Source organism: Hemiscyllium ocellatum, chromosome 4 (assembly GCF_020745735.1).
Source record: "Hemiscyllium ocellatum isolate sHemOce1 chromosome 4, sHemOce1.pat.X.cur, whole genome shotgun sequence".
NCBI classification, from domain to species: Eukaryota; Metazoa; Chordata; class Chondrichthyes; order Orectolobiformes; family Hemiscylliidae; genus Hemiscyllium; species Hemiscyllium ocellatum.
This window is the reverse complement of record NC_083404.1, coordinates 26,478,181-26,491,978: the sequence shown is the minus strand read 5'-3', so window position 1 is coordinate 26,491,978 and position 13,798 is coordinate 26,478,181. Positions and strand designations below refer to the sequence as shown.

The 13,798-nt window shown below is 40.2% G+C and overlaps 1 protein-coding gene across 1 annotated transcript in view; it reads left to right on the top strand.

The window, feature by feature from the left end:
* The first annotated feature begins 589 nt into the window (after nt 1-589).
* rad21b (RAD21 cohesin complex component b) overlaps nt 590-13,798 on the top strand; it is a 47,335-nt gene continuing 34,126 nt past the window's right edge. Inside the window, exon 1 of the mRNA XM_060822827.1 lies at nt 590-698. The gene's annotated coding sequence lies outside the window, so the exon portion shown is untranslated. The remainder of the gene's footprint in view (nt 699-13,798) is intronic.

Here is a 13,798-nt window from a genome sequence, read left to right as displayed (position 1 = left end):
ATAAATAAACCGTTTCCAGTGGTCGACGGGTCGGTAAATCCACAGATTGGCAAACGTGACATGAAAACCGTTAAAGTGACTCGTAACTTGAAATGCACTACCTGAAAAAATGGTGTTAGTAATTTTTTTCCCCAAGAAAGGCAGGCTAAATACGCAAAGGAGCAAAATATAGTCGTAAAGCGATGAGGAACGAATTTCACAGTTATTTCACAGCCGCCGCAGGCCTGTTGGGCCTCTTGTGCGTTGATCTCTGAAATAGGAAATAGTGTTCAGACTGACAACGCAGCGATAAGGCAGGAGATAGACAAATAAAGCAATACAATGTAACTTGTACCGTCATTTTTTGGAAATGGGAAGAAGCGTAGTTGTGGTACAGATACTTTAACCAAAAAAAAGACAATTATCACTCACTGGTTAAATAATGTGGAACATGAAGTTCTCTTGAAAAGGCGCTGATTTCTCTCCTTGCTCGGTTTGGCTTGGCTTTGCTCTGCTCTGCTCTGTTTACACGGCCCTCGTACGGCTTACCCTCCTCCGTGTCGGTTGGACGGTAAACATCCGGTACGTTTGAATACTTTTGGGCGGGAAGCGGCTGCGGCGGCCGCCATCTTGTTTACTCGGGCAGTGTTTGTGTGTGAAGCTGGGGGTTGTTGGAGAGGGATACCGGTCTAACCGCGGAAGCAGAGCTGCAGTGGACCGTAAGTTAAAAGCGCAAATACGCGGCTGTACGTGTTCAGTGTGTTTTTTTTTGTTAGCCGGATCCCGGTCCCCGCTGCGTGGCTCACTTTATTTATAGTCGGCGCGGGTGGATGCGCACGTCAGCGTTTGAAGAAGGAGCGAGGCCCCGGGCCCACCGTGGTTCTGTCTCTCTAATGTGTGCGGTGTTGGGGAATCGCCTCCCTTGGTCAGGGGTATGGGATGGGGGCGGTAAGAAAAATCCCTGGAGACCTTAGCGAAAAACCGTGGGTTAAAATGGCGACAGGACAACGGAGTGTAGGAGAAGCGGCCTACCCCCGACCTCGAGTGACCAACTCCGCCGTCGCTGCCCGCCTGGGATGCGGGTGCAACACGAAGGAAATTGCAAAGAGTCCCGAGGCCCTTGTCAGGTCGTTTCGGTCATCGATTTAATGGATAATTCTGTTGGATTCCACGCGTGACGGATCTGTTTTTCTGTGCTACGCATGTAGTTTTAAGTTTATGCCCATACTTTGGTTTTAATTGAATGTTTATTCAGTAAGTGCGATTGTTTCAATCCCGTGCCTAACGCATCCCTTCCCTCTCCCCAATATATTACGTGTGGGGCCTTTTATGTATTCTTTCAGTAACTGCGGTTTTGACATCTCACCCACTGCCTTGCAGAAATTCTCCGAGACACCGATATGCTTTATGTTTATCGCGCACTTTAATCTCGGTTGGTTGTCTGAGCTCATACTTGGAGATCGTCTTGTTTCTAGTAATAACAGTGACTGACTTGGTCTCGCAATGCAATCACAAGTCTTTTGTCCAGTTTAAACGACACATCTGTAGAAAACCTCGTCTTTATTGTATTGTGTGACAACTTATTGAAAACCATTGCATTGAACTTGTAAAGATTTTGATTGGTCTTTGTTAACCTAAGACACATTAAAATTCCGACTCATAAATTATTTTTCGAATCCTTTCCAGACTTGGAAATATTTAGTTTTGGTGTCCAAATCCCGATGTGCTGCGTCCTATGGTTACCCTGACTGAATATTTCCAAGCATTTTACACCACCGTGATGTTCACAAAATAAGCAAGTGGTACTGTACAGATTTCTAATTCATCTGTTTTGTGTTTGCGCTGAAAGGATGGGCAGAAGTTGCTATCAAGTGAAATTGAGATTACATTTTTTATATTTTCAATTTTAATTTAGAAAGTGAAATATAGGCATATTTATGCAAAAATGAGGTTGGAGAATAAACTCTTGAGATGTGATTGAACACTTGAATAATTATGTTAATTAATAAACTTGTAATTCTTCTGTGAAGCAAAGTGTACTGTTAAAAAAAGACAAATGAACTTGATTGATTGCTGGTACTGTATTGGTATGCTGTCAACGGCTAATGAAAGTAGTGAATGTGATTGCAACAAGGAGGAATACATGTATTATGTTTTTTTAGGGTAATTTGTCTCTGAAACATGCAAATATTTGAAAAAAAATCATTTTGTTTAGACAAATGAGGAAAGAACTTTGATTTGAAAATGTTTTCCCTGCTGATAAATGCATCTGTTGATGTGAGCTGTCTCCAGTTTTAAAAAATCGGCACAATTTACATAGTTAGTTATGAGCTGCAATTCATATCTGTGCCAAAACTATTGAGTTACTGCGTTGTTGACAAATGGTTGTTCTGCAACATTTTATCCTTAATGATGACTGCAGTCTTTCTGGAGAGATTATACAAGTATTGCAAGAATAACCTGATCAGAAGTTTAATTTTTGATCCTTGTCTTCACCTGTGTTTAAGGCAGCAATAAATTGCATTAAAGACAATCTGGATGTCCACAGAAGGGTAGAATAATGAATTCAACATGATATTTGGGGGCAGATTTATTTATTTTTTGTTCCATGGTTATGTTGATAGTATTTCAATCCTTCAGATGTGTAAGAGACTATTATTGTTAATGAGACAAACTCAAAGGTCATGCATTCCTGAGAGAACTGGGGTCTTTTGATTTTGCTTATTAGTTGATTATGTTGTGTAAATGGGAATAGAAACATCCCCAGAGTGGGGAGCACCCGTTGGCCATGTTGTGTTCACAGAACATTCATACAGTTGCTTGTTTGAGACTTGTCCATGACTGGTTGGTGTTCTGTGATGACAAAACTGGGAAAATAAACTTCTTTATCCAAAGCTGTCGCCACATTGAAGAGGCTTCAAGCCAAATCTTTTGAAAAGTCTGGTCACATTTTGACAGTCATGACAGGTTTCACACAACACCTGCAACAATGGACAACAGTGTCAATAAAACAGCCCACATTTTTTTCAAGATGTCAGTTTACTTTATCACCCAAAGTTGAAGGATTCTTTTTTGTTGTTGAAAGGATCCTATCATCTGGATCTATATTTTTGTGCAAACCAATTTGTTTTTCCATGGATCGTGTGCTATCTGTGTACTAATTCTTGTAATTCATCCATTGGGTTTTGAGATATGTTGTTTACATACTAATAAATTATCCAAAACATTTCCTTCACCCATCTTCAATGGCAGTGGAAAAATGTAAGTTATACATGGCTATTATCTTTGTGAGAATATACCTTGTTGCTGATATTTACATTAAGGAGAGAGAAATTTTATATGATGACTTAGAAGGAGTTGACTTGCTGGAATATTAACATTTTTATCTCCCATATTTCATGTTTTGTATCCAGAATTTTGCACTCATTAATTAGAGTCATAGAGATGTACAGCACTGAAACAGACCCTTCAGTCCAACTTGTCCATGCTGACCTAATCTGGTCCAATTTGCCAGCACTTGGCCCATATCCCTCGAAATCCTTCATATTCATATTCCCACCTAGGTGCCTTTTAAATGCTGCAATTGTACCAGCCTCCACCATTTCCTGTGGCAGCTCATTCCATACACGTACCACCCTCTGTGTGAAAAAATTGCCCCTTGGGTCTCTTTTATATCTTTCCCCTCTCACTCTAAACCTATGATGTCTAGTTCTAGACTCCCCCACCCCAGGGAAAAGTCTTTGTCTATTTATCTTATCCATGCCCCTCATGATTTTATAAACCTTTGAGGTCACCCCTCAGCCTCAGATGCCCCACGGAAAACAGATGCAGCCTATTCAGCCTCACCCTGTAGTTCAAATCCTCCAACCCTGGCAACATCCTTGTAAATATTTTCTGAACCCTTTCAAGTTTCACAACAACCTTCTGAAGTTTTGGGACTTTTTTTAGATTTGTCTTTTTCAGATTGATTAGTGCAAGTGATTTGTGACACCAGTGCCTTTATCTTGTGTATAACAATCTTGGATTTCTTGGGATTTTTTTGGTCAAGAAATTTGAATTGTATTTTGAAACAAAACTTTTTTTTATCTTTTAACTTTGTAAATACTTGTCTTTAAATGTCGTCACTGCATATCAGCTTGAGAATTTTGATTAGAAACAAAATTCTAAAAATATAATCTTTGCCTAGAATAAATATGCAGCAATGAGGTACAACCTTGTAATTAGCTTAAATGTATTGCCACAAAATAATTTGCTGGCTATCCTCTATATAACATCTTTTTAATACAAATCAAAAGCCTTCTTTTAGAGAATTAGGTTGTTTAATATGTTTAGTGTTTAAAGACCCTGCAAATATTATGTGAAGGCTATCCATCATGTTAATATTACATGACATTATTTAGAGAACTGTTTGATTTTGTGGATTTGGTTTGGCTGGATATAACAGCTTCAACCTTAGTAAACATAAGAATACCTGTATATTGACTTACTTGAGAAAGTTTTAAATCTTTCAGTTATTTTGTTGGCACAATCATGAAAACATGAAGTGAGCTCTTGAGATTAGTTGCTGAAGTCAAGCTTTTCATTTATTCACTGATTCTTTACACGTGTTATATGTGATGTGTGGATCATAGCTGAATTAATTTGTCTACTCCATAGGCTTACCATCTTTTCCAGCTATAATTTATATCATCTGTAACACTGAAAAAAAGTATATTAACAGCCAATTAGGTTAAAATAGTTTTTTCAAAAGTGCATTTAATTCCTATTTTTAATAAGTTCCAGCAATGAATTAAAAGCTGAAAGAAGTGACAACACGTTCATAGTTAATTCTCAGTGTCAGACAAGGTGTTGTTCCACCAAGAACAGAATCTGTAATTGGTAGAGCAGCAGAACGCACAGGATCTAGTAACAGAACTCTTCTTTTGTTGTGTCGGACTGAAGTTGCTTACAGTAAGAGAGGAGGTTTTTCCTCCTCCTGGATCTGGACTGAAAATCTTCGTCTTATTGCAATATACATGGCATGGTAACAGATCCTTTAGTTCAATTCGTCCATGCTGAACAGATATCCTAAATTAATCTCGTCCCATTTGCTAGCATTTAGCCCATATCCCTTTAAACCTTCCAACTCAGACCCATCCAGATGCTTTTTAAATGTTGTAATTGTACCAGCCTCCGCCCTGTCCTTTGGCAGCTCATTTCATACATGCACCAACCCCTGCGTGAAAAATTTGCTGCTTAGAACCCTTTTTTAAATCTTTCCCCTCTCACTTTAAATCTATGCCCTCTAGTTCTTCACTGTCTACCCTGGGTGAAAATGTGTATACTGTATGAGCAGATAGGGAAAGAGTTACGTTTTGAGTTTTGTGAGACAAAAGCTTGAGCTGAGAATGACTTGGGTAAGAACTTGCTGTTAACAATGGGGTGCTGGAGACAAGGGTAGTGGGTTAACAAGGTGGAAAAGCATTCAATATGTAGAGCCATTTAACAAGATGACGAAGCATTCAGTATGTAGTCAGTTAACATGGTGAAAAGTATTCATTATGTGGAGCCAGTTATCCATTGTGTAACTCCAGATGGCTTAATCTCTACTATTGACATTCATGGTTACCCAATCAATATGTATGTTGCCTTATCTGGATGCTCCTTCCTGTAAATAGACAATATAATTCATTAAGAAACTGCTATTCCAGAGAAGACTGAGAACTCTTGTCTCTGCACGTGGGCAATCATTCTCTCTCCTTCCAGGGCCTGGAGTAAAGATGGTAGAGATAAAACTACTGTGTCTCTGAGCATTTTGCTTTGACTGAGGGGCGAGATGGGGCAATATTGGTGCAGTTGGCAGGATCCAAATGAATAGTTATGATCGATCGGTGTGAGTGATCATTAGATTAGATTACTTACAGTGTGGAAACAAGCCCTTCGGCCCAACAAGTCTACACCGACCCGCCGAAGCGCAACCCACCCATACTCCTACATTTACCCCTTATCTAACACTACAGGCAATTTAGCATGGCCAATTCATCTGACCCGCACATCTTTGGACTGTGGGAGGAAACCAGAGCACCCGGAGGAAACCCACGCAGACATGGGCACTCCACACAGTCAGTCACCTGGGTGGGAATTGAACCCGGGTCTCTGGCGCTGTGAGGCAGCAGTGCTAACCACTGATCGTCTGGAACATTAGTATCTCGAGACGGGTAGGCCCGTAATGTAAGATTTTAAACCTGGGTCTCTCTCGATATTCCTGTATGCAAGAGATGGTCACCTCGCTCGATTGCTGTCTACTCTACGGATTCCTGGAATGGTAATTAGATCAGTCAAGAGAGACAGTTTTGCAAGGGCACTGTCAAACAGAGCTTCCAGTCCTCTGTGCTGCATTGGTTGGTGGGGGGGGGGAATTAATTGAGGTTCGAATCCTCTCTGTGTATTGGGGTTTGAGTCTCTTGGCTGGGTTAATTTGAGGTTTGAGGCCTCTGTGCTGTATTGGGGTTCGAGTTCTGTGTTTATGTGGAGTTTGAGTCTCCGTGAGGAGTAAAGTGAGAAAGGGGTTAAAGTCCCCAGTGGTGAAATTGGGGGTCTGAGAGTCTTTATTCTGGGGGAAGAGTGGCTTGGAACTGTGGCACCATGTGGTCCACTATGAGGGCTTTCTCTTTTTATAAGTGTCATTTCAGTGAGAGAATGCAAAAAAAAGAGAATTGCTGAAATTAAGGGTCAAATAAAGGGAAGTTTCAATGTAAATTGTGCCATGCTGAGTGTGTTTGATGTTTTAAAAATTTTGGTTTGTTAAAGTACTGGTTCAGAAATTCCCTTTGAAGTAACTTTTTTCTTGTTTGAATCAGAATCTAATTGTGTGTTTTGTGCGCTATGTAATGGTGCAGATTTTGTTTTTCCATTGAAATTGTACAGCATTATGCCCTTCTTAAAATTATCAAACTTGATTAGATTCCCTACAGTTTGGATACAGGCCCTCCTGCCTTAAAAGTAACCTTAAAATAAAGTGATTGAGTACCTTGAGCCTCTGATTTGTTTGAAATTCTACAATGTCTGTTTTTAAAAAAGTTGGGCCTGTGGTCAGGCTTTCACCAGATGAGAGTATTGCATTAAAATATCTTTGCTGTGTTTGTAATGCAGAGTGTTCATGAAAAGAAGAGTGCATTTTCATTTTGATGTTTTAATATATGAGAGAATATTAGAACTTGAGGCTGTGTTGTTTCAGTTCTTTTAATTATTAACACTTCATTGGCCCCCTTCATGTTGCAAATTAAAAGAATGTTGATCTTGACCAAAGTTGCCACTCTAATTCTGACTCTTTTATTTGGGATGTTTCATTTGGAGAACGTATTATAAAATATTCAGCATTTGTTTCCCATGAATATTTGAGATTTAACTCTGAACTGAAGCCACCTCTTCAATTGCTCAACCACAGGAATCATTTTATTGTTTTCTTGCTGTTCCAGACTTTTGAAATACATTTCCTGACAGATTTCAGATTAGCCAAATATTGATTTTGTTAAAGGAAAACAATTTTTGAATAACCTGAATGGAATCCCCAGAGGGTTGATTTTAAGACCATTGATTGTTGTTTATAATTGGCTGAATTGTTTAGACAGTACAATTTAGGAGTTTATGGATTGTATAAAACTTGATAATGTCATAAATAGTAAACCGAGTAATAGACTTCAAGAATTCAAAGAAGGTTGAAATAGGCAGATGCAATTTAGTGCAGGTAAGTGTGTGACTGTCTTCATATTGCTAACCACCTTGGCGAGGAAGGAATGAGAGAGGAAATGCAAAGATACTTTTAGCAGCTAACATCTTTTGGAGAGCTGCTCCATTCACAAGTAAAGCATGCCTTAGGACCACCGCCCACCCCTCCACAACCTGATCGACTAGATTCAGTCAGCTCCCCAGTCATGAGCACGAAAAGTGAAGAAGCTAATAACAAATGAAGATGAGGTCGATATGCTTTTTGTCAGTGGCCTTCCTACGGACATTAAACCACGTGACCTTTACCTTGTCTTTCGATCATTTAAGGGATATGAAGGTTCACTGATCAAGCTAACATCACAGCAGTCAGTTGGCTTTGTTACATTTGACAGCAGAGTGGGAACAGAAGCAGCAAATAATGCTGCATTCACCGAGCCTGCAGCTGCAACCGCTGCACCGCACACTCAGTTGCACTGGCGTCCTCCATCTGAAGCATCTCCGGAAGGATGGAAGTCTCATCCAGTTTTGTGTAGTATTTAATGCACTTATCCAAGAAATCAGATTTCTCCATGGACTGATGCACAAGGACAGACTGAATTTTGTTTTCAAGTTGGACTTTATTCAAGGAGATTTTGGCAACTGGCTCGTTTCCATTTGACTTGGTCACTAAGCACTGTAGATTTAAGAACTTTTTACTTGGATTCTTCAAATTCTATTTACTGTAACGGACTAGTAATTTTTGTTATGTTCATTGTATGCTGTGAGTCAATAACTTGCCTAAATACCAGCTATCAGTCTTATGAAAGCTGGTAATGCCATAGGTTATCATGAAATGATAAAAAGGAGGGAATGACAATGTGTATAAGGTATGAGCAGGTAGGGAAAGAGTTAAGTTTTTTTGATCTTTGTGAAACAAAAGGTTCAGCTGAGCATGACTCAGATCAGATACGAACTTGCAGTTAACAGGGTGTTGGAGGCGAGGGTAGTGGGTTAACGAGGTGGAAAAGCATTCATTATGTAGAGCCATTTAACCAGATGAGGAAGCATTCAGTATGTAAGGTCAGTTATTCATTATGTGAAGCCAATCATTCATTGTAAAACACCAGATGGCTTAATCTGTACAATTGACATTTGCTAATTGTGCTGGTCACCCAATTAATATGTATGTTGCTCGTCCCTGTAAAATGACTATATAATTCATTAAGAAACTGCTGTTCAAGAGAAGACAGAGCACTCGTGTCTCTGTGCACATGGGCAATTGTGCTGTCTCCCTCCAGGGCCCGGAATAAAGATGGAGGTAAAGCATACGTTGTCTCTGAGCATTTTGCTTCGACTGAGATGGGAATGGAAGGACATGGGGAAAAGATCTTTTATTCATGTCTTATTATTTTGTAACTTCTATAAAGCCTTTGACACTCCAGGGAAAATACCCCCACCCTGTTTAGCCTCTCCCGAGAGCTTAAACCCTCCAACCCTGGCAACATGCTTGTAGACCTTTTCTGAACTGTTTCCAGTTTAACAACTTATTTTCTATAGCAGGGAGACCAGAATTGAATGCAGTATTCTAAAAATGGCCTAACCAATGTCTAGTACAGCTGCAATACAACCTCCCAACTTCTATACTCAATGCACTTAGCAGTAAAGGCAAGCATACCAAATGCCGCCTCTACAATCCTATCTACCTGTGACTTTGTTTTCAAGGATCTGCGTGCCAAGGTCTCTGTTTGGCAACACTCCCCAGGTAAAAAGTGAGGTCTGCAGATGCTGGAGATCAGAGCTGAAAATGTGTTGCTGGTTAAAACACAGCAGGTTAGGCAGCATCCAAGGAACAGGAAATTTGACGTTTCGGGCCAGAGCCCTTCATCAGGCTCTGGCCCGAAACGTCAAATTTCCTGTTCCTTGAACACTCCCCAGGACCTTACATTAAATATATACATCCTGAGCTGATTTGCCTTACCAAAATGCAGCACCTCACATTTATCTAAATTAAACCCCAACTGTCACTCTTCGACCCATTTGTCTCTTTCCAGGAAAAAACATTGAGGAATTTCCTTAGCTCCACATGTTAGATGTCCTTTTTGAGATTCTTACACTTGATACAACTGCAATACACCAACTTCTGTGAACAGCCACAATTTATTTCAGCAAGTACAAGCCTTTGGAGGATCACTTACTACTGTTTGCGATGCTTGCGGAACATGTCAGGTGAGGCTCCTAGAACAAGGGAACTGTCCTCCATTCGTACACAGTTTTTACATTCACAGTCAGTCATACACGCAAGATGCAATTCCCTGCCACTCTCCCACAATCACATGCCAACCAAACAGAGTGTGGGATTAGGTTATTCCTTAAACACAGTAGCATTTATAGAGTATGATTAGATTATCACGTCCTGCCTGCAAGACAGGACCATTTCCTCACCCCCACCCCGGGACATCCAATTTCTTACATGTCAGCAGAACAAATTAACCCTTTAACATCTCTCACAGTGATTACCTCTGTGTAAACCTATATCTCAGCCCCAACTCCCAAGCAAAGGGTTTGATCGTGGAAGTTTTGCAGCAGCTTTGCAAAATGAAATAGTGAATAAAAAGCCAGGCGGTTGATGAAAGACGTAGATATTAATGAGCCTCTTAAAAGAGGAATGTGAGGTCGAGGTGTAGAGTACGCCAGAACTTGAGTCTCAACAACTGAAGACATGGCTATCAATATTGGAGAATTTAAATTAAGAATGCACTGGTGGCTCCAATTACACATTTTGCAGGGTTGAGCTGGAAGAGATTTCAGGGATGGGAAGGCTTAAGGATAGAGGAAATGAGACACATGGGTGAGAATTTTAAAACCGAATGTTACTTGGTTGGTAGCCTAAGTATATCAGCATGCACTGAAATGAAAGGGGAATGGATGTGGGTAATTTTTATTGTTTCCATATGCATATACACACTGGTATATGTATTACTAGTACTAATGTTTCAAGCTAAGAATGGAAATTCTAAGTTGTTTCAGCATAAATGCTGAAGGTAATCATATTATCTGACCTCGCTGCATAATAAAGGAGTTGGTGACTTTGAGAAAGGAGCTTCAGTAATTCAGAACGTGGTCAGGCAAGTTAAGGTAGCCATTGATATTTCAGGAAGCATTTTCGAGAAAACTATTTTGCCTCCTGAACTTCACCTTGTAATGTAATGGGTAGAAAAGTCAACTCATGACATTTTAACATGTAGTGGTACAATGGATTTCAGTATTATTTGTTAAGAAAACAACTGTTCCCACTGGAAGAGAGTGGTGAAATCCATCCCACTATAATAGATTATATCTCTAGATATGGATTTGGAAATGAGGATTGGTTTTCCTTTTAATTGTCCTTGAGTGGTTGGTGGCATTCTTTCTTCCTTTGAACCAGTACATTGTGTTATGTAGGTACATTCATGGTGGTCTTAACTTGGACAAATTCCTGCAACTCTAATGATAAAGGAATACAGTTCCAAGGCAGGATGGTGTGTGCAATCAGCCAACAAAAGATCTAATTTCTAAAAATGTTAGCTCTTCTGAGTTCAGCTAATACTTTTACAGATATTACTTGCATTGTAAAAAATATCTTTGATTTTTCTGTTTTTTAAAAACTGGACTGCAAGGAGAAATAACTTTTTAAAAAATACAATATCAGACATTTATTCTCTGGTTAGGGGGTTTAAAATACTGTGCAAAGCCTTAGGATAAGAAATGAATGCTTAGGACTGAGATGGGGATAACTTTTTCTACTCAAAGACTGAGACTCTTTGGCATTCTGAACCTTTGTGGGCTATGGATACTTCCAGTCATGGACACCATCAGCACAGGAAATGCCAATTGTATCCACGCTGTTCAAAAACAAACAGGTACCTAACTGTTCTAACTCTATTTTCCAGCATTTGGCCTACAGCTGTCTGTACCTTGGCATTGCAAGTGCACATCTAAATACTACTTAATGTTAGGAGGGTTTCTGCCTCTACCACTCTCACAGGCAGTGAGTTCCAGATCCCCACCTCCACCTGGGTGAAAATGGTTTTCCTCAAACCTCCTGTAAACCTTCTGTGCCTCATCCAGGGAAATAGTTTATTTCTGTCTACCCAACCTTGCCCATCATTCTCTAAGTCTCAACCATGTGCATAGGTTTAACATGAAAAGGGGTAACTTCTTCAAGCAGAGTGTGATGTGTGTATGGAATGAGCTGCTCCAAAGGAAGTGCTGAAGGCAGGTACAATTACAACATTTAATAAGTATCTAGATGTGTATATGAATGGGAAGGATTTAAAGGAATATGGGCCAAATGCTGGCAAACGGGCCTAAGTCACCTTAAGGTGACTAGTCGATGGTCTAAATTTGCCACAAATGGTCTGTTTCCGTACTGTATGACTTTCATATCCTTTCTCCATCTTCTTTGCTGTAAGGAAGACAACCCCAGTCTGTCCAATCTCTCTTCATAACTGAAACTTCAGCACCGGCAACATCCTGGTAAATCTCTTCACTCTCTGCAGTGCTTTGAGATCCTTCCGATAATGTGGATTCCAGAACTGCGCATAGTATTTTAGCTGCGGCCTAACCAACATTTTTCATCATTGAATGCATTTAAAGCTGCAAAAGGTAAATACAAGGCGTAGTGCAAAAGTGTGTCGAAGACTGAGATTAGTTGTGATCATATTGAATGTGGTGCAGGATGGACAGGTGACCTGTCCCACTCCTGCTGCTATATATTGTGTTCTCTCTGGGCAGTGGGAAAGATGACAGTGGTTGCTCCATCTTTTTTTTTGTTGTGTGTTCATGTCTAGTTCATCTTTCCTGTGAGTAAGTGACAAATTTATCAATTTTCTGACAGTATTGTGCAACATCTGGCAGTCTTACTGTTGCAAATAAAATTGCTGCCCTCTCCAAAGTGTAAGGGGAGACTCTTAATGCCATTCTTAGTGGCTCAGATAGCAAAAATCCTGAACTAAGGCAACAAACATTTGATTTCATGTCAAAGATAAGATATTTGATCTCCAGACTTAAGCAGCTGCAATTTTCTTCCACTAAGGAAATTAATATCAGGGTTTCAGCTTGTGGTCTTGGTTGTGCCCAATATGCATAGAGATTTTCCCTTGTTATTTTGTCAGTTACTTGAACATGTCCTTGGAGTTGCAAGCCCACTTGCTAGAGGAAATACCTCTACTTGCTAGATTGAAACTCTTCGTAATTTTTAATGCCTCATTCTCTGTCTCAACAATTTACCTCTCCTGGAGGAAGAACATTCCTAGCTTTCCCAGGCTTTTCCATATACGTAAATAAATAAAAGAATGTTGAGACAAAATCTTCTCTAGCAGTAACCTTTCTTAAGTTTTATGCCCAGAATCATATACAATGAGATATACAGCACTTGTCGAGAGTATAGTGCTGGAAAAGCACAGCAGGTCAGGCAGTATCAGAGGAGGAGGAGAGTTGACGTTTCGGGCAGAAGCCCTTCATCAGGAAAGCACTATACAAAACTGAAATCCAACCAGGATTTGTAAGGTTTTTTTTGTAATGTTCAATGCAGCTATTTATAAATAAAGTATATACTTTAACAGCCTCTGTGCATTTTTTTTCATGTGCATGCCCTGATCCTTCTGTTTTGTGTGTTCTTATGATTGTATTGTATTAGCCTGCAAGATGGATCACCCCATGACTAATTAATGAAATTGCATTGCATGTTGCTTCTCATTTTGTCTCCTGAAGTTTAGTATTCACCTGTGAATATTTAGATTAGATTTCCTACAGTGTGGAAACAGGCCATTTGGCCCAACCAGTCCACACCAACCCTCCGAAGTGTAACCCATCCAGACCCATTCCCCTCTGACTAATGCACCTGACACTATGGGCAATTTAGCATGGCCATCGCCCTGACCTGCACATCTTTGGTGCTGTGGAAGGAAACTGGAGCACCTGGAGGAAACCCACGCGGGGAGAATGTGCAGACTGCACGCAGATAGTCGCCCGAGGCTGGAATCGAACCCAGGTCCCTGGTGCTGTGAAGCAGCAGTGCTAACCACAGAGCCACCGTGTTGCTCCTACATACTACACTTCCCAACTCTGTATCAACCACAAACCTCCAAATTGC